At 47.1% G+C, this 20375-nt stretch overlaps 1 non-coding gene and 1 pseudogene across 1 annotated transcript; one reads left to right on the top strand and one right to left on the bottom strand.

Moving 5' to 3' along the window:
- Nucleotides 1-1977: 1977 nt before the first annotated feature.
- On the top strand, nucleotides 1978-2083 carry LOC120366664 (U6 spliceosomal RNA). The gene has a single exon (XR_005581249.1). It is a non-coding gene; the product is annotated as a U6 spliceosomal RNA (small nuclear RNA).
- A 17211-nt stretch (nucleotides 2084-19294) lies between these two features.
- On the bottom strand, nucleotides 19295-19849 carry LOC120366572 (ATP synthase F(0) complex subunit C1, mitochondrial pseudogene; annotated as a pseudogene).
- Nucleotides 19850-20375: the final 526 nt, after the last annotated feature.

Below are 20375 nucleotides of genomic sequence, written 5' to 3'. Positions count from 1 at the left end.
AAGCTGGGCACAGAAGGACAAATACTACACTGTCTCACTTATGTATGGAATCTACAAAAGTTGGACTCATAGAAGCAGAGAGTAGAATGGTGGTTACCAGGGGCTGGGGGTGAAGCGGGTTGGGGAGATGTTTGGGAAACGTTGGTGAAGGATAGAATATTTCAGTTAAATAGCAGGAATAAGTGAGGTCTATTGTACAACATGGTGACTATAGTCAAGAGTAATGTACTGTATTCTTTTAAAAAAGTAGAGACCAGTAATGTACTGTATTCTTTAAAAAAATAGAGACCAGTAATGTGCTGTATTCTTTAAAAAAATAGAGCCACCTCCGTTCATGCCTGTAATCCCAGCAGTTTGGGAGGCAGAGGCGGGCAGATCCCAAGGTCAGGAGTTCGAGAGTAGCCTGGCCAACATGGTGAAACCCTGTCTCTACTAAAAATACAAAAATTAGCTGGGTGTGGTGGTACGCACCTGTAGTCCCAGCTACTTCGGAGGCTGATGCAAGAGAATCTCTTGAACCCAGAAGGCAGAAATTGCAGGGCGCTGAGATTGTGCCACTGCACTCCACCCTGGTAACAGAGCAAGACTCCATCTCAAAAATAAATAAGTAAATAATTTTAAAAACAGTGACAAGGTCTCCCTGTGTCTTTGGAGTGCAGTAGCACAATCACAGCTCACTGCAGCCTCAACCTCCTGGACTCAAGTGATCCTCCTGCCTCAGCATCCTGAGTAGCTGGGGCCACAAGTGTGAGCCACCACGCCCGGCTAATTCTTTATTTGTAGAGAGGAGTTCTTGCTATGTTGCCAAGCCTGGTCTCAAGCGCCTGGGCTCAAGTGATCTTTCTGCTTTTGCCTCCCAATGTTCTGGGATTACAGTCATGAGCCACCATGTGCCTGGTTGTATTATATTCTTGAAAATTGCTGGCCAGGTGTGGTGGCTCACACCTGTAATCCTACCACTGTGGGAGGCCGAGGCAGAAGGATCACTTGAGCCCAGGAGTTCCAAGACCAGCCTGAACAACATGGAGAAACCCTGTCTCCACAAAAAAATAAATAAATAAAAATGAGCCAGGCATGATGGCAGGTGCCTATAGTCCCAGCTACTCAGGAGGCTGAAGTGGGAGGATCACCTGAGCCCAGAAGGTCAAGGCTGCAATGAGCCCAGATTGCACCACTGCACACCAGACTGCACAACAGAGTGAGACCCTCTCTCAAAAAAATAAAGAAAATTGCTAAGGGAATAGATTTCAAGTATTCTCACAAAAACATGGTAAGTATGTGAATGTGAAGTAATACATGTTAATTAGCTCCATTTAGCCATTCCACAGTGTATATATATTTCAAAACATCATGTTGTACATAATATGTATATATGCAATTTTTGGCTTTTTTTTCTTTTTTTTTTTTTAACATGGGGTGTCACCATGATGGCCAAGCTGGTCTTGAACTCCTGACCTCAGGTGATCCACCCACCTTGGCCTCCCAAAGTGCTAGGATTACAGTCGTGAGCCACTGTGCCCAGCCCGGCTTTTTGTTTTTGTTTTTGTTTTTGTTTTAATAGACAGAGTGTCGCTCTTTTTACCCAGGCTGGAGTGCAATGATGTGACCTTGGCTCACTGCAACCTCTGCCTCCCAGGTTCAAGTGATTCTCCTGCCTCAGCCTCTCAAGTAGCTGGGATTACAGGTATGCGCCACTACACCTGGCTGGTTTTTTTGTGTGTGTATTTTTAGTAGAGATGGGGTTTCTCCATGTTGGTCAGGCTGGTCTTGAACTCCCGACCTCAGGTGATCCACCTGCCTTGGCCTCTCAAAGTGCTGGGATTACAGGTGAGAACCACCTCGCCCAGCTGGCCATTTAAAATTTTTAATTAAAAACAAATTATCAGAATACAATAGAAATTGTACTAAGAACCAAGAAAATCACAACTCGAATATGAAAAGATAACCAACTCGTGCCAACATCAAGATGACTCAGATGTGATTGCTTTGGCAGCACATACACTAAAATTGGAATGATACAGGAAGATTAGCATGGTCCCTGTGCAAAGATGACAAGCAAATTAAAAAAAAAATTTTTTTTAATGATTCAGATGATGAAATTATCTGACAAGGATTTTAAAGCAGCCATCATAAAGTGTTTCAGCAATCAAGTACAGATTCTACAAATTCTCTTGGAACAAATAAGGAAAGAAAAAATTCTGCAAAGAAATAGAAATTATTAACACCAAAAAATGGAAACAAAGAACTGAAGAGTGCAATAACAGAAATAAAAAACGGGGTGCAGTAGCTCACGCCTGTAATCCCAGCACATTGGGAGAATGAGGCAGGAGGATCACTTGATCCCAGGTATCAGAGACTAACCTAGGAAAAATGGTGAGACCCCATTTCTATTAACAAGAACAACAAAATAACAACAAAAAAAAATTTTTTTTTAATCTCACTGGGGTCAGGTGTGGTGGCTCACGCCTGTAATCCAAGCATTTTGGGAGGCCAAGATGGGCAGATAACCTGAAGTCAGGAGTTCGAGACCAGCCTGGGCAACATGGCAAAATCCTATCTCTACTAAAAATACAAAAACTAGCCAGGTGTCGGGGAGCATGCCTGTAATCCTAGCTACTTGGGAGGCTGAGGCTGGAGAATCACTTGAACCTGGGAGGCAGAGGTTGTGGTGAGCTGAGATCACACCACTGCACTCCAGCCTGGGCAGCAAGAGTGAAACTCTGTCTCAAAAAAAAAAAAAAAAAAAAACTCACTGGATGGGCTCAATAGTAGAATAGAGTTGACAGAAGATAGAATCAGTAAACTTTCAAAGACAGATCAGTAAAATTCACCCAATATGAATAAAGGAGTGAAAACTGAAGAAAATACTGAACAGAGCTTTGCAAACCTGTGAGACAACAACAAAAAACCCAATGTATTCATTTGTTTTCACACTGCTATAAGGAAATACCTGAGGCTAGGTAATTTATAAAGAAAAGAGGTTTAATTGACTCACAGTTCCACGTGCCTGGGAAAGCCTCAGGAAACTTAAAATCACAGTGGAAGAGGAGGGAGAAGCAAAGCACATCTTACATGGTGGCAGGAGAGAGAGAGAGCGTGCTCAAAGGGGCAAATGCCACACTTTTTTTTTTTTTTTTTTTTTTGAGACGGAGTTTCGCTCTTGTTACCCAAGCTGGAGTGCAATGGCGCGATCTCGGCTCACCACAACCTCTGCCTCCTGGGTTCAGGCAATTCTCCTGCCTCAGCCTCCTGAGTAGCTGGGATTACAGACACGTGCCACCATGCCCAGCTAATTTTTTGTATTTTTAGTAGAGACAGGGTTTCACCATGTTGACCAGGATGGTCTCAATCTCTCGACCTCATGATCCACCCGCCTCGGCCTCCCAAAGTGCTGGGATTACAGGCTTGAGCCACCGCGCCCGGCAAAATGCCACACTTTTTAACCATCAGATCTTGTGAGAGCTCACTCATTATCAAGAGAAGAGCATGGGGAAAATCTGCCCCTGTGATCCAATCACCTCCCACTTGGTCCTTCCCCTGAAATGTGGGGATTACAATTAGACATGAAATTTGAGTGGGGACACAGAGCCAAACCATATCACCCAATAGTCATACCATGGAAGTCCCAGGACAAGAGAAAGGCAATATGGCCAAAAGAGTATTTGAAGAAAAAAATGAATGAAATGTCCTAAATTTGGCAAAGGACACAAACCTACAAATCCAAGAAGCAGAGGGAACCTCGAAGAGGATAAACTCAAAGTCCATGTCCAGATGTATTATAAAACTTTTGAAAGCTGAAGAAAATGAAAATAACATGAAAGCAGCCACAGAGAAACAAGCATTACTCATAGCAGAACATCATTTAAAATGCCAGCATTCTTCCTTTCCTGAGCAGGAAAAAAAAAAAAAAAAAAGACAGGAGGTTTCTCAACTGGAGGTCAGAAGGAAATAACAGAACATTTTTCTTTTTTTTTTTTTTTTTAAGAAGGGGTTTCACCATATTGGTCAGGCTGGTCTTGAACTCCTGACCTCAGGTGGTCTGCCCACCTCAGCTTCCCATAGTGCTAGGATTACAGGCATGAGCCACTGCGCCCAGCAGCAGAACATTTTTCAAAGTGCTGGAAAGAAAAGAGCTATCAACTACAAATTGTATGTCTGGTGAAACTGTCAGGTAAGAAAGGAAATTAAGACAAAGTCAGACAGGAAAACTAAATAATCTGTTGGTAGCAGGCCTACCCATAACAATTGGCTAAGGAAGTCCTTTTTTAAAATTTTATTTATTTGTTTATTTATTTTTAAAGAGACAGGGTTTCACCATGCTGGGCAGTCTGATCTTGAACTCCTGACCTCGTGATCCACCTGCCTCGGCCTCTCAAAGTGCTGGAATTACAGCTGTGAGTCACCACAGCCAGCCAGGAAGTTCTTTTTAAAAAAAAGAAAGAGGCCAGGCGCGGTGGCTCAAGCCTGTAATCCCAGCACTTTGGGAGGCTGAGGCGGGTGGATCACAGGGTCAAGAGATCGAGACCATCCTGGTCAACACGGTGAAACCCTGTCTCTACTAAAAATACAAAAAAGTAGCTGAGCATGGTGGCACATGCCTGTAATCCGAGCTACTCAGGAGGCTGAGGCAGGAGAATTGCCTGAACCCAGGAGGCGGAGGTTGTGGTGAGCCAAGATCGTGCCATTGCACTCCAGCCTGGGTAACAAGAGCGAAACTCAGTCTCAAAAAAAAAAAAAGAAGAAGAAAGAAAAAGAGAAAGAAAATTAGAAAAGAAAGATTCAGCCAGGTGCAGTGGCTCACACCTGTAATCCCAGAACTTTGGGAGGCTGAGGCTGAAGGATTGCTTGAGGATAGGAGTTTGAGACTAGCCTGGGCAACATAGCAAGACCCCCATCTCTACAAAAAAATTCAAAATTAGCTAGGCATGGTGGTGCACTCTTGTAGTCTCAGTAACTCCAGAGGCTGAGGCAGGAGGATCACCTGGGCCCAGGAGTTCAACGCTGCAGGGAGTTATGATGGCTCCACTGCATTCCAGCCTGGCCAACAGAGTGAGACCCTATCTCTAAAAAAAGAAAGAAAGAAAGAAAGAAAGATTCTTGGCACATCAGGAAGGAAAAACACTCAGAGAAAAGAGCAGAAATATAAGTACATAAAATAGACTCTCCTTTTCCTCATGAGTTTTTTTTTTTTTTTTTTTTTTTTTTTTTTTTTTTGAGATGGAGTTTCACTCTTGTTACCCAGGCTGGAGTGCAATGGCGCGATCTCGGCTCACCACAACCTCCGCCTCCTGGGTTCAAGCAATTCTCCTGCCTCAGCCTCCTGAGTAGCTGGGATTACAGGCACGTGCCACCATGCCCAGCTAATTTTTTGTATTTTCAGTAGAGATGGGGTTTCACCATGTTGATCAGGATGGTCTCAATCTCTCGACCTCGTAATCCACCCGCCTCCGCCTCCCAAAGTGCTGGGATTACAGGCTTGAGCCACCACCCCCGGCTCCTCATGAGTTTTATATGCCATATTTGATGATTAAAACCAAAATTGTGGGCCGGGCGCGGTGGCTCACACCTGTAATCCCAGCACTTTGGGAGGCCAAGGCGGGTGGATCACAAGGTCAAGAGATTGAGACCATCCTGGTCAACATGGTGAAACCCCATCTCTACTAAAAATACAAAAAATCAGCTGGGCATGGTGGCGCGTGCCTGTAATCCCAGCTAATCAGGAGGCTGAGGCAGAAGAATTGCCTGAACCCAGGAGGCAGAGGTTGCGGTGAGTCGAGATCGAGCCATTGCACTCCAGCCTGGGTAACGAGCGAAATTCCGTCTCAAGAAAAAAAAAAAAAAAATTGTAATACCATTCGATACTAAGGCAATGATATTTAAAAGTGGATTGGGCAAAGGACCCAGACAAAAGCGAGGTTTCCAAACTCCACATAAAGTGAAAAATTGTTAGTAATTGTAGGTTTAAAATATGAGGCCGGGTGCGGTGACTCATGCCTGTTATCCCAGCACTTTGGGAGGCCAAGGTGGGCAGATCACTTGAGCTCAGGAGTTCAAGACCACCTTGACCAAGATGGTGAAACCCCATGTCTACTAAAAATACAAAAATTAGTCAGGCATGGTGGTGCATGCCTGTAATCCCAGCTACTTGGGAGGCTGAGGTAGGAGAATCACTTGAACCCAGGAGGCAGAGGTTGCAGTGAGCCAAGATCACACCACTGCACTCCAGCCTGGGAGACAGAACGAGACTCCACCTCAAAAAACAAAACAAAACAAAACAAAACAAAGCAAAACAAACCACACACACACATTTATATATATGTAGTCTGAATTCATACAAAACTCATACATTAAATCCTAACCTCCAGAGCAATAGTATTAAGAGGTGGGCCTATAGGAGGTGAATAGATTATAAAGGCTCCTTGCTCATAAGTAGGATTTAGTGATGTGACCTTATAAAAGAGGCCTGAAGGAGCCTGTTGTCCCCTTCTGCTATGTGAGGAGACATAGAAGGCACCATCCATGAGGAATGGGTCCTCATCAGACATGAATCTGCTGCCACCTTGATCTTGGATTTCCCAGACTCCAGAATTGTAAGCAGCCCATTTCTGCTGTTTACAAATTACGCAGTCTATGATATTTTGAGAGAGCAGCCTAAACAAAGGAAGACAATATGTTTTTCTTATTCAGGTGCCATAAGGCCAACAGATCAGTAGATAACTGCCATTGAAAAGATAGTTTGGGCCAGGTGAAGCGGCTCACGCCTGCAATCCCAGCGCTTTGGAAAGCCAAGGCAGGCAGATCACCCAAGGTCAGGAGTTCAAGACCAGACTGGCCAACATGGTAAAACCCCCTCTCTACTAAAAAATACAAAAAATTAGCTGGGCGCGGTGGTGCACGCCTGTAATCTCAGCTACTAGAGAGGCTGAGGCAGAAGAATCGCTTGAACCCGGGAGGTAGAGAAGTTGCAGTGAGCCAAGATCGTGTCACTGCACTCCAGCTTGAGTGACAGGGTGAGACCCTGTCTCAAAAAACAAAACAAAACAAAACAAAACAAAAAGACACCAGAGCATGCATCTCCATCTCTCTCTCTCTGGGTCTCTGGCAAGGCAGGGTAAGAAGGTTTAGGATTAGCTTGTTTGAATAATTTCAGCGTATGGGGCATAGAGATAGTCTCTAGTCGCCTGGTCCTGGCATGGTTAGAACAGGAGGATAGTGGCCTGGAATGTGACAGCCCGGTAGAAGAGATGGTTGTGGTTATGGACTCTGGATTGACTGGTTTGCATTTGAAATTAGCTGGGCATGGTGGCACGCACGTGTAATCCCAGCTACTCAGGAGGCTGAGGCAGGAGAATCACTTGAACCCAGGAGGCAGAGGTTGCAGTGAGCCAAGGTTGTGCCATTGCACTCCAGCCTGGGAGACAGAGCAAGACTCTGTCTCGAGAAAAAAAACAATATTCAGGGACAAGTTGCTTACTATCTCTAGTAACTGGCGAAGCCTGGAAGGGACAGCCCCTCCATAGTCAGCAAGGCTCCAGATGGTAAAGCAGAAAACAGAAAGTAAAAGATGCAGTTAATAGCAGGAAGGTTACCACAATTTAAAAAAAAAAAAAAAAAAAGGAAGGGCACGGTGGCTCATGCCTGTAACTCCAGCACTTTGGGAGGCCGAGGCAGGCGAATCACCTGAGATCAGGACTTCGAGACCAGCCTGACCAACATGGAGAAACTCCATCTCTACTAAAAACACAAAATTAGCCGGGCGTGGTGGTGCATGCCTGTAATCCCAGCTACTCTGGAGGCTGAGGCAGGAGAATTGCTTGAACCTGGGAGGCAGTGGTTGTGGTGAGCCAAGATCTCGCCACTGCACTCCAGCCTGGGAAACAAGAGTGAAACTCTGCCTAAAAAAAAAAAAAAAAAAAAAAAATCATTAAGTCACAGTAGACTGTGATAAGAGACTAAAAGAGACATGCGTATTTTAATACCCAGAACAATCACTATGAAAACTGTACAAGGAAGGAGATAGACTCAAAAAACGTTACATAAATCAAAGAATTCTAAAAAGTATCCAAGTAACCCACAGTAAGACTAGAAAAACAAAGGACCTAGGACCAAAGAAAACAAACAGAAAACAAACAATAAAATGAAAAACGCAAGTGTTAACATTGCAATAACTGCCTTATATGTAAATGGTCTAAATATGCCAATTAAAAGGCAGACATTTAGCCGGGCTGGGTGGCTCACACCTGTAATCCCAACATTTTGGGAGGCTGAGGCAAGAGGATTGCTTGTGTCCAGGAGTTCAAGACCAGCTCAGATAACCTAGCCAGACCTCATCTCTACAAAAAAAATCTAAAAATTAGCCAGATGTGGTGGTGCATACCTGTGGTCCCAGCTACTCAGGTGGCTGAGGTGGGAGGATCATTTGAGCCCAGGACACATGAACCAAAGGTAATAAAAAGTATAGGCCGGGCGCGGTGGCTCAAGCCTGTAATCCCAGCACTTTGGGAGGCCGAGGTGGGTGGATCACGAGGTCAAGAGATCGAGACCATCCTGGTCAACATGGTGAAACCCCGTCTCTACTAAAAATACTAAAAATTAGCTGGGCATGGTGGCGTGTGCCTGTAATCCCAGCTACTCAGGAGGCTGAGGCAGGAGAATTGCCTGAACCCAGGAGGCGGAGGTTGCGGTGAGCCGAGATCATGCCATTGCACTCCAGCCTGGGCAACAAGAGCGAAACTCCGTCTCAAAAAAAAAAAATAAAATAAAATAAATAAATAAAAATAAAAATAAATAAAAAGTATAATAACTTTCACTATCACAAGTTTCAACAATTTGCATGAGAATGATCTTAAAATCCAACATACATCACACTTATGTGTATATGGTTCTTATGTCTCCGTAACTGACTTTATGTATCTTTTTTTTTTTTGAGACGGAGTTTCGCTCTTGTTACCCAGGCTGGAGTGCAATGGCGTGATCTTGGCTCACCGCAACCTCCACCTCCTGGGTTCAAGCAATTCTCCTGCCTCAGCCTCCTGAATAGCTGGGATTACAGGCACGTGCCACCACGCCCAGCTAATTTTTTTGTATCTTTAGTAGAGACGGGGTTTCACCATGTTGACCAGGATGGTCTCGATCTCTTGACCTCGTGATCCACCCGCCTCAGCCTCCCAAAGTGCTGGGATTACAGGCTTGAGCCACCGCGCCCGGCTGACTTTATGTATCTTTACAGTTTTATGTCTTTGAGTTCTCCAAATGTCACACTGTGAGACACAGTTCCAACACTCCAACCTCTGTCTCCCCAACCCCACGCCCAACCCCACCCCACCCGACTGCCTCCCTTGACGCTCCCGCACCTGCACCCCACTTGCTGGAGAAGCTGCGCCTTGGAAGGCATCACCGTGGGCAGATAGACAGCCCCCAAGCATCCGAAGGAGCAAGACCCCCGCAGCCACCAACGCCATATTGGCTGTGGGCAAACTGAGACATCACAGCTGCTAAGGAGGATGTGAAAGACAGCAATTATATAAGCCAGGAATGAGAGATGGGGCCAGGTGCAAGGCAGAAGGGGTCTTTGTGACAGCGACTCACCTAGATGCTGGCCTGTGTCGGGAATGGTGACTTCGCTTAGGGATGGGCAAGGGAAAGCCAAGTTGTGGCTATCTGTGGGGTCACTAATAGAGAGTCTTCGGGGTGAGGAATGAGGGGTGACTGGGGTGAGTGGGTGTATATCAGTTCCGTGTTTTGATAAAGCTTTATTTTTCCTTAATTATTTTCCTTTGTTATATCACAAATGATATGTTGAGATATGGCTTTCTTTTTTTACCCTTAATTTAGATGAGACAATCTTCTCTGTCACACAGGCTGCCCTGCAGTGTTGTGATCTCAGCTCACTGCAACCTCTGCCTCCCAGGTCCAAGTGAGTCTCCTGCTCAAATTCAAAAAAATTTGAAAAAGTTTTTCTACTTATGTATTTATTTGTTTATTGAAACAGAGTCTCGCTTTGTCCCCCAGGCTGGAGTGCAGTAGCACTATCTCGGCTCACTGCAACCTCCCCCTCCTGGGTTCAAGCGATTCTCCTGCTTCAGCCTCCCATGTAGCTGGAAGCACAGGCGCACCACCACATCCAACTAATTTTTTTTTTTTTTTTTTTTTTTTTTTTTTTACTTTTAGCAGAGGAGACGGGTTTTTGCCATGTTGGCAAGGCTGGTCTCGAACTCCTGGCCTCAAGTGATCCACCCACCTTTGCCTCCCGAAGGGCTGAGATTACAGGTGTGAGTCACAGCACCCAGCCTCTAGAAAAAAATTTTAATAATTAGCTGGGCATGGTGGCAAGCACCTGAAGTCCCAGCTGCTCACCAGGCTCAACCTCCACGGATCGCTTGAACCCAGGAGATTGAGAGCGGAGTGAGCCATCACTGGGCCACTGCTCTTCAGCCTGGGAGACAGAGCTAGACACTGTCTCAAAAAAAACATTAAAAATTAAAATTCAGCTATTCCTACTCTATTAATCTTTTTTTTTTTTTTTTTTAGACAGATTCTCACTCTGTCACCCAGGCTGGAGTGCAGTGGCACGATCTTGGCTCACTGCAACCTCCGCCCCCCAGGTTCAAGCAATTCTCCTGCCTCAACCTCCCAAGTACCTAGGATTACAAGTGAGCGCCACCATGCCTGGCTAAGTTTTCTATTTTTAGTAGAGATGGGGTTTCACCACATTACCCAGGCTGGTCTTGAACTCCTGACCTCAGATGATCTACCTGCTTCAGCCTCCCAAAGTACAGCCATGAGCCACCGCACCTGGCCCTTCTCTTGTACTTCTTATGATTTGTAGTTGTGAAAATTCATTCACTAATGACTTATCCATATTTATTATCCAAAATAAAATTATTTGAAATTATATATTTGGTCTACTGATTTTTCGCTTTTATAATTTAATCTCTGCTTTCATGTATTTATTTCTTCTGTTTTTTTGTTTTTTTTTTTAACACGGAGTCTCACTCTGTTGCTCAGGCTGACGTGCAGTGGCTCGATCTTGGCTGACCACAACCTCCGCCTCCCAGGTTTGAAGCGATTCTCCTGCCTCAGCCGCCCAAGTAGCTGGGATTACATTCATGCACTACCACGCCCTGCTAATTTTTTGTATTTTTAATAGAGACCTGGTTTTGCCAAGTTGGCCAGGCTGGTCTTGAACTCCTGACTTCAGGTGATCTGCCCACCTGAGCCTGCCAAAGTGCTGGGAGTACAGGTGTGAGCCACTGTGCTCAGCCCCCTCTACCTTCTTGAGTTGGATAGTCCATTCATAATCATTTTTTTCTTGTTAAGGTAAGTTTTTGAGGCAATTATTATTATTATTATTATTATTATTTTTTTTTTTTTTTTTTTTTGAGACGGAGTTTCGCTCTTGTTACCCAGGCTGGAGTGCAATGGCGCGATCTCGGCTCACCACAACCTCCGCCTCCTGGGTTCAGGCAATTCTCCTGCCTCAGCCTCCTGAGTAGCCGGGATTACAGGCGTGCGCCACCATGCCCAGCTAATTTTTTGTATTTTTAGTAGAGAAGGGGGTTTCACCATGTTGACCAGGGTGGTCTCGATCTCTTGACCTCGTGATCCACCCGCCTCGGCCTCCCAAAGTGCTGGGATCACAGGCTTGAACCACTGCGCCCGGCCGTCCTTTCCATATTAATTTTACAGTAAGCTTGCCTGTGCCTACAAAAACACCTAGCTGAGATTTTGCCAGGAATCGCATTAAACCTGTAGATCGCTTTGGGAGGACTGGCATCTTTGCTGTATTGACTTCACTAAGTCCTGGACATGGTCTGTCTCTACATTGATTTTGTCCTTGGATTTCTTGCACTGGCATTTTGTCATTTTTATCCTAAAAATTCTGTACAAACAAAAAATAATAATAAACAATACATTTTTTAAAAAGTCTGTACATAGGCTGGGCACAGTAGCTCATGCCTGTAATCTCAGCACTTTGGGAGGCCGAGGTGGGAGGATCACTTGAGTTCAAAACCATCCTGGCCAACATAGCAAGACCCCATCTCTACAAAAAAGTAAAAAATATATATATTAGCCACACCTGTAATCTCAGCACTTTCAGAGGCCAAGAATGGGAGGATCGCTTGAGCCCAGGAGTTCGAGACCAACTGGGGTGTCATGGCAAAACTCTGTTTCTACCAAAAAAAAAAAAAAAAAAAAAAAATTAGCAGAGTGCGATGATAGATGCCTGTACTTTCAGACACTCAGGAGACTGAGGTAGGGGAAATTACTTGAGGCTGGGAGGTCAAGGCTGCAATGAGTCATGATTGTGCCACTCAACAGCCCAGGTGACCAAGTAATACCCTGTCTCCAAAAAAATAAAATCTGTACAGATTTTGTCAAAATCTGTACATATGGCCCAGTGCCATAGTTCACACCTGTAATAACAGCAATTTAGGAGGCCAAGGTGGGCAGATCATAAGGTAAGGAGTTCGAGACCAGCCTGGCCAACAACCCCATTTCTACTAAAAATACAAAAAATTAGCCAGGCGTGGTGGCACGCGCCTGTAATCTGAGCTACTCGGGAGGCTGAGGCCGGAGAATTGCTTGAATCCAGGAGGTGGAGGTTGCAGTGAGCCAAGATCGTGCCATTGCACTCCAGCTTGGGTGACAGAGCAAGACTCCATCTCAAGAAAAACTAAATCCGTACCTATTTTGTGTAAGTAAAATATGTATTTTTTTCTTTGTTTTTTCCTTTGAGACACAGTCTTGCTCTGTCACTCAGGCTGTCACTCATAGCTCACTGCAGCCTCTAGAGCTCCTGGGCTCAAACGATCCTCCTGCCTCAGCCTCTTAAGTAGCTGGGACTGCAGGCAAATGCCACCACACCTGAGTAACTTTTTTACTTTTCTGTGGAGACAGATCTCACTCTGTTGCCCAGGCTGATCTTGAACCCCTTGGCTCAAACAGTCCTCCCATCTTTGCCTCCCAAAGTGCTGGGATTACAGGCGTGAGCCACGGTACCTGCCAGACTTGAATCCTTTCTTGGTATGCGAAAAAGTAGGTCATAAAGGTTCTAACAAAAAACTTTCAGTGATTCTTTTTGTTTGCTTGTTTTTGGCGATAGGGTCTTGCTCTGTCGCTCAGGTTGGAGTAAGTGCAGTGGCACAACGTACAGATTATGTACAGATTATTTATTTTTTGAGACAGGGTGTCACGCTGTCACCCAGCCTGGAGTGCAGTGGCATGATCATGGCCCATTGCAGCCTCAACATCCCAACCTCAAGTAATTCTCCCACTTCACGGCTCACTGCAGCCCAGGCTAATTATTATTATTGTTGTTGTTGTTATTTAATTTATTGTAGAGATGGGGTCTTGCTTTGTTGCCCAGTCTGATCTCGAACAGGGGATCCTCGCACCTCGACCTCCCAAAGTGCTAGGATTACAGGCATGAGCCATTATACCCAGCCACCTTCTGTATTTAAGTAAGTCTAGGGGAAATTTTTTGGTGAGACACTGGGTTGTCTATTGCTTGTTGGGAACAACTCTTTGAGGGCTTCAATTGCTAACATCTCATCATGGGTGTTAGGATACATCGCTCACATAAAGAGACCACCAGGCAGGCTTTGTGTGAGCAACATGGCTGTTTATTCACCAGTGTGAGGGTGGGCTGGGTCTGAAAAGAAAGTCAGTGGAGGGAGGTGGGATAGGAGTTGGTTTATAGGTTGGAGCAAGTGGTCAGTTAAAGGTGGCAATCTATTTTAGGATGGGGAAGGGCGTCATGGGATGCATGGTCACAAGGGTAGGGGTCATCTATTATAAACAGGCGTGATCACAAGTGTGGGGGTTATCGGTTGCAAGCAGAGGGGAGGGTGAGGTAAATTACATAGTTACAGGGGTGGGGATCTTTGGAAATCCAATGTCCAGAGGGGAAATCCCACAAGGCTGAGCAGGAACAATGGTTGCAGGTTGCAGGTTGCAGGTTGCAGGTTGCAGGTTGCAGGTTGCAGGTTGCAGCAGGAGAGCAATTAGTTGAGGCAGGAACAAAGTTGTTTCACTTCTTTCTGTGGTCACCTGGTTACCTGTGGTTACTTCAGACTTTCTGGCTCCTGGGGACCATCCAGAGGTGTACATGTGGGTCACCAAGGGTAAAATGGCCAGGCTTGGACTTGGAGGCCTGACAATGGGAATTTAAGAACTGCTGAGAAGTATCTTCATCAGCCCATTAAACCAGATGGCCACGGAAACTCTAATGTCGCAAATCTGATGCTTCCTGGGGTTACAACTAGGATGATAAGTTCTGGATTCAGACTATGACTGGTTGTCGTGGCTCAGAACTGTAATCCTAATGATTTGAGAGATCTACCTGGGAGGATCACTTGAGGCCAGGAGTTCAAGACCAGCCTGGGCAACATAGTGAGACCCTGTCTCTACAAAAAAATTAAAAAATTAGCCAGGCATGGTGACGTGTGCCTGTAGTCCCAGCTAGTCGAGAGGCTGAGGTGGAAGAATTATTGCCTGAGCCCAGGAGGTTGAGGCTGCAGTGAGCCAAGGTCACACCACTGCACTTCAGCCTGGGCAACATAGCCAGATCATGCCTCTTAAAAAAAAATTATATTCAAGCCACAACATCTGTAAGCCACCAGCATTTGAGAAGTTGCTTCTCTCCATGGCCTGGCACTGGTTTTCATCCTGCTATTAGAAATGCATTAATGCTCCTTGGGGAAGGAGCCAGCTTCACCCACACCTGCCCTGTGAGCTGTGAAAATGTACACACACTATAAGAAGGAGCTGTGGCCAGGTGCAGTGACTGACAGCTGTCATCCCAGCACTTTGGGAGGCTGAGGCGGGTGGATCACGAGGTCAAGAATCAAGACCAGCCCGGCCAACATGATGAAACCCCATGTCTACTACAAATACAAAAATTAGCTGGGCATGGTAGCACGCACCTGTAGTCCCAGCTAGTTGGGAGGCTGAGGCAGGAGAATCGCTTGCACCTGGGAGGCGGAGGTTGCGGTGAGCCGAGATCGTGCCACTGCACTCCAGCCTGGGTGGCGAGAGGGCCTCCATCTCAAAAAAAGAAAGAAATGGCCGGGAGCGGTGGCTCAAGCCTGTAATCCCAGCACTTTGGGAGGCTGAGGCAGGTGGATCACGAGGTCAAGAGATCGAGACCATCCTGGTCAACATGGTGAAACCCCGTCTCTACTAACAATACAAAAACTTAGCTGGGCATGGTGGCGCGTGCCTGTAATCCCAGCTACTCAGGAGGCTGAGGCAGGAGAATTGCCTGAACCCAGGAGGCGGAGGTTGCGGTGAGCCGAGATCGCGCCATTGCACTCCAGCCTGGGTAACAAGAGCGAAACTCAGTCTCAAAAAAAAATAAATAAATAAATAAATAAAAAAGAAAGAAAGAAAGAAAAAAATATTAATGACTTGAAATCCTACCACTGTACAGTTAGCACTACACACACACACACACACACACACAATTGTATCAAGCTGGATCATAATATTTATGCTATTATAATGATTTTTCACAGCTATCTATTTTACTGTTATTTTGTTTTCTTTCCTCCTTCCACTTGGTAACCGGGTTCTGCATCCTGGTTTATGTTCTGAAAGGAAAATATCTCAGGCCTCTTCAAGCTGGGAACCACTCAGAGAAAATCTACCTCATTCTGTTCAAAGTCATCCCTCTGCTCACTGAGATGGATGCGTATTGGGATTGTTCCCTCCTTTAGAAAGACTTATCAGGAACCAAAAGAACGCAACCATTTCTCTCTCACCTGCCTGTGACCTGGAAGCCCCTTCCTGTCTTCAAGAGTTATTCCTGCCTTTCTGCATGAAACCAGTGTACTTCTTACATATATTGATTGATGTCTCATGTCTCCCTAAAATATATAAAACCAAGCTGTGTTCTGACCACTTAGGCACATGTCACAGGCACACTTCCTTAAGGAGGCACTTCCTTTAGGCACTTCCTTTAGGAGGTTTATTTCCTTTGGCAAACAGGCTGGAGGCTGGCACTCTCTAGCCTGTTGCCCAGGCTGGAGAGCAGTGGGGCGATCTCGGCTCACTGCAACCTCCGCCTCCTCTGCCTCCTGGGTTCAAGCGATCCTCCTACCTCAGCCTCCTGAGTAGCTGAGACTATAGGCACCCACCACCACACCCGGCTAGCTTTTTTTGGTGGGTTTTTGTTTTGTTTTTGTTTTTGTTTTTGTTTTTGTTTTGAGATGGAGTCTTGCTCTGTTGGCCAGGCTGGAGTGCAATGGTGCAATCTCAGCTCACTGCAACCTCTGCCTCCCGGGTTCAAGGGATTCTCCTGCCTCAGCCTCATAAGTTGCTGGGATTACAGACACGTACCACCACACCTGACTAATTTTTTGTATTTTTAGTAGAGACAGAGTTTCGTCATGTTGGTCAAGCTGGTCTTGAATTCCTGACCTCGTGATCCACCCGCCTCGGCCTCCCAAAGTGCTAGGATTACGGGCATGAGCCACTGTGCCCAGCTGCCTGGCTAGTTTTTGTAGAGAAGGGATTCTACCATGTTGCCCAGGCTAATCTCGATCTCCTGGCCTCAACTGATCCGCCCTCCTCAGCTTCCAAAAGTGCTGGGATTACAGGCAAGAGCCACTGCGTTCCGAATGGGTCATTACTCTAGAGGTAACCTCGTGCTTCTGATGACAATCGCAATTCCTCCCCCACTGTGCCTTCAGTGGGTATTAACAGTCTCATGGATGACAAATATCAGTGAGCAGGCCTCAGGAACTCTAAGATCATGATCATCACCTCGCAAGAGGCCAGTTCCTGCCTCAATACGTTTCTGAAGGTCCTGGGTGGCAGTGGTGGTGAATGCTGGCCATTCAGGCAGAGGCTCACCCATTCTTTCCTGGATGGGCATGAGAGGTGTGTGCTCCTGTATAAGAGCTAAAGCTGGCATTTCCCGGGGCTGGCCTGGGAACTGCAGCCAGAACAGGTTGGCACTTGTACATGCGCCTGCAGGGCCAATGACATCAGGGACCTGCTTGTCCCCAGGAGCAGGGAGGGATGCCTGGGAGGCAGCGTGGGAGGGAGGAGGAGGGAAGGACAGTGTCCTAAGGGGGAGAGAGTGCAGGGATGTTTGTGTCCTGACTCTCATTGTGTCTTGTATTGTTTACCCTTTCTCCTTTGGGGGCCCCCAGCTGCTCTTCCTCCAGGTACCATGTCTCTCCTCTCACAGAAGCCGACTCTTGCTCTGGGGGACAAAGGAGGCTTGGAGCCCCAGAAAGCCTCAAGACAAAGCTACTGAGCGGCGTGCAAGGGGCCAATGCAAGAGGCCCATAATAAACTCTTGTGCGTCTCACTACCTGATCTCCACCTCTGAATGGGACCAGGTGGCCACACGGAGGCTCAGGGTCACGAGGGCCACGCTGGTGGGAGTGGGGTGATGGTGGGGGTGCTAACAGTGGACTCAGGAGAGGCATTCCCCTTGCGGTGCGAACATCTAATCGGTTGAGGGTCGCAAGCTTGGGCTTGGTGATCCATCCGGGGACTGACATGAACACTACGCTTAGGCCTGGGATTTCGGGTCTTGTCCTGCAATCAAGCAGCTCAAGTTCCTAAACTGGAATTCAGCTACAGGGAAACTCCTAGCAACCAGTCAGCCCCTTAGTTACAGTGGGGGCACTAGCAATGCACGCCTGGGACCTCCCCTGGGAACGTTCGACAGGTCATGCTGAGGCCTGGAGGTCACGATCAGAGACAGAATACTCGGCGGAGTACACCTGTGCTAAAGACTGGATCGTACCCCGGTCTGGCCAGGTGCTGTGAGGGGGATGGGATTCACGCCTGGTGCATCTGGGGTAGCGGGAATCCCACTGGATTAGAGGTGGGCGTGGCTAACAGAGCTGCGGAGGCGGGGAGCTAAACGTAATCCAACATGGCGGCGCCCGAGGAAGGCTGCAGTGTGGGCGCCGCCATTTTGTTTGAGGTTGGGCTGAAGGATGCTGAAGGATGACTAGCATCGCTGTAGGGAGGGCTATGCTGGTTGGGCTCCCCCGTCTACAACCGCAAATCCCCAGTGAGCTTGCCCGAAGGAGATTGTCAGCTTCCTACATGGAGCCTACGGAGATTGTGCCAGGTTTAAGAACATGGTTAATTTAATAAAATCTCAACGTCAGACCATACTTTTAAAGAGAAGAGCTTTCGGCCGGGCGCCATGGCTCACGCCTGTAATCCCAGCACTTTGGGAGGACGACGCAGGTGGATCACCTGAGGTCAGGAGTTCAAGACCAGCCTGGCCAACATGTGAGACTCCCATCTCACTTATGGCCCAGGCTGGAGTGCAGTGGCTCGATCACAGCTTACTGCAGCCTCCACCTCCCTGGGCTCAGGTGATCCTCCCACCTCAGCCTCCTGAATAACTGGGACTACAGGCACACACCACCACACCCAGCCAATTTTTGTATTTTTTTGTAGAGACAGAGTCTTGCTATATTGCCCAGGCTGGTCTCTAAGTCCTGGGCTCAAGCAATCCTCTCACCTCGGCCTCCTAAAGTGCTAAGATTACAGACATGAGCCACTGTGCCCGGCCACAGCTTTATGTTTTTTTGTTTTGTTGTGGTTTGGTTTTTTTGTTGTTGTTTTTGTTTTCGAGACGGAGTCTTGCTCTTGTCACCCAGGCTGCAGAGCAGTGGCAGGATCTCAGCTCACTGCAGCCTCCTCCTCCCAGGTTCAAGCTATTCTCCTGCCTCAGCCTCCCAAGTTGCTGGGATTACAGGTGCCTGTCACCACACCTGGCTAATTTTTGTATTTTTAGTAGAGATGGGGTTTCACCATGTTGGCCAGGCTGGTCTCGAACTCCTGACCTCGTGATCTGTCCATTTTGGCCTCCCAAAGTGCTGGAATTACAGGCATGAGTCACCGTGCCTGGCCCTATTTTTTTAATGTATAAAACATAGGTGTTTTTTTGGGGGGGGGTATTGTTTACTTGTTCTTCATTTATTTTTATTTATTTATTTATTTATTTTTGAGACGGAGTTTCGCTCTTGTTACCCAGGCTGGAGTGCAATGGCGCGATCTCGGTTCACCGCAACCTCCGCCTCCTGGGTTCAAGCAATTCTCCTGCCTCAGCCTCCTGAGTAGCTGGGGTTACAGGCACACACCACCATGCCCAGCTAATTTTTTTGTATCTTTAGTAGAGACGGGGTTTCACCATGTTGACCAGGATGGTCTCGATCTCTGGACCTCGTGATCCACCCGCCTCAGCCTCCCAAAGTGCTGGGATTACAGGCTTGAGCCACCGCGCCCGACTTATTTTTATTTATTAATTAATTAATTTTTTAGAGAAACATTGCGTTTAATGGTAAAGCTTAGCACACCCCAGCACCAGGAATGGCATGGAGTTGCGGCAGCAGGGACAGGCAGGTGACCCCACAGAGCCTCACATGATGAAGAGGACAAGGAAGGCAACCATCAAACAGAAGAGCCCCATGGCCTCAGACAGGGCAAAGCCCAGAATGGCGTAGGAGAAGAGCTGCTGCTTGAGAGATGGGTTCCTGGCATAGCAATGATCAAGCTGCCAAACACCGTTCCAATGCCAGCCCCTGAACCAGCCACACCAACTGTGGCTGCCCCAGCACCAATAAACTTGGCTGCTGTGTCAATGTCCCAGGAGGCAACACTGGTCTGGAACTCCTGTCGGGCCACCTGGAGTGGGGAGCTGCTGTAGGAAGGCTGTTGAGATGAATTCTCTGGGTTATTCAAGGAGGCAGACACAGGCCTGATTAGACCCCTGATACAACATCGGATCAGAGCCGGAGAAATAAGTAATGCCCTGGTGGTCTGCATTTTTTCAGTCTCCCAGCTTTAGCCCTTGGTCTCAGTGCTCAGCTTCCCCTACCCCTATTTTTTATTTATTTATTTTTTTTTGAGATGGAGTTTCGCTCTTGTTACCCAGGCTGGAGTGCAATGGTGCGATCTCGGCTCACCGCAACCTCTGCCTCCTGGGTTCAGGCAATTCTCCTGCCTCAGCCTCCTGAGTAGCTGGGATTACAGGCACGCGCCACCATGCCCAGCTGATTTTTTGTATTTTTAGTAGAGACGGGGTTCACCATGTTGACCGGGATGGTCTCGATCTCTTGACTTCGTGATCCACCCGCCTTGGCCTCCCAAAGCGCTGGGATTACAGGTTTGAGCCACCGCGCCCGGCCCTACCCCTATTTTTTATTTTTTTGAGACAGAGTTTCACTCTTGTGGCCCAGGCTGGAGTGTAACACGTCGATCTCAGCTCACTGCAACCTCCGCCTCCCAGGTTCAAACAATTCTCCTGCCTCAGCTTCCCGAGTTGCCGGGATTACAGGCACGCACCACCACATCTGGCTAATTTTTGTATTTTTTGTAGAGGTGGGGTTTTGCCA

Source organism: Saimiri boliviensis, chromosome X (genome assembly GCF_048565385.1).
Source record: "Saimiri boliviensis isolate mSaiBol1 chromosome X, mSaiBol1.pri, whole genome shotgun sequence".
Lineage (NCBI taxonomy): Eukaryota > Metazoa > Chordata > Mammalia > Primates > Cebidae > Saimiri > Saimiri boliviensis.
Note: the sequence above shows the minus strand (reverse complement) of the source record. Positions and strands in the feature narration are given on the sequence as shown.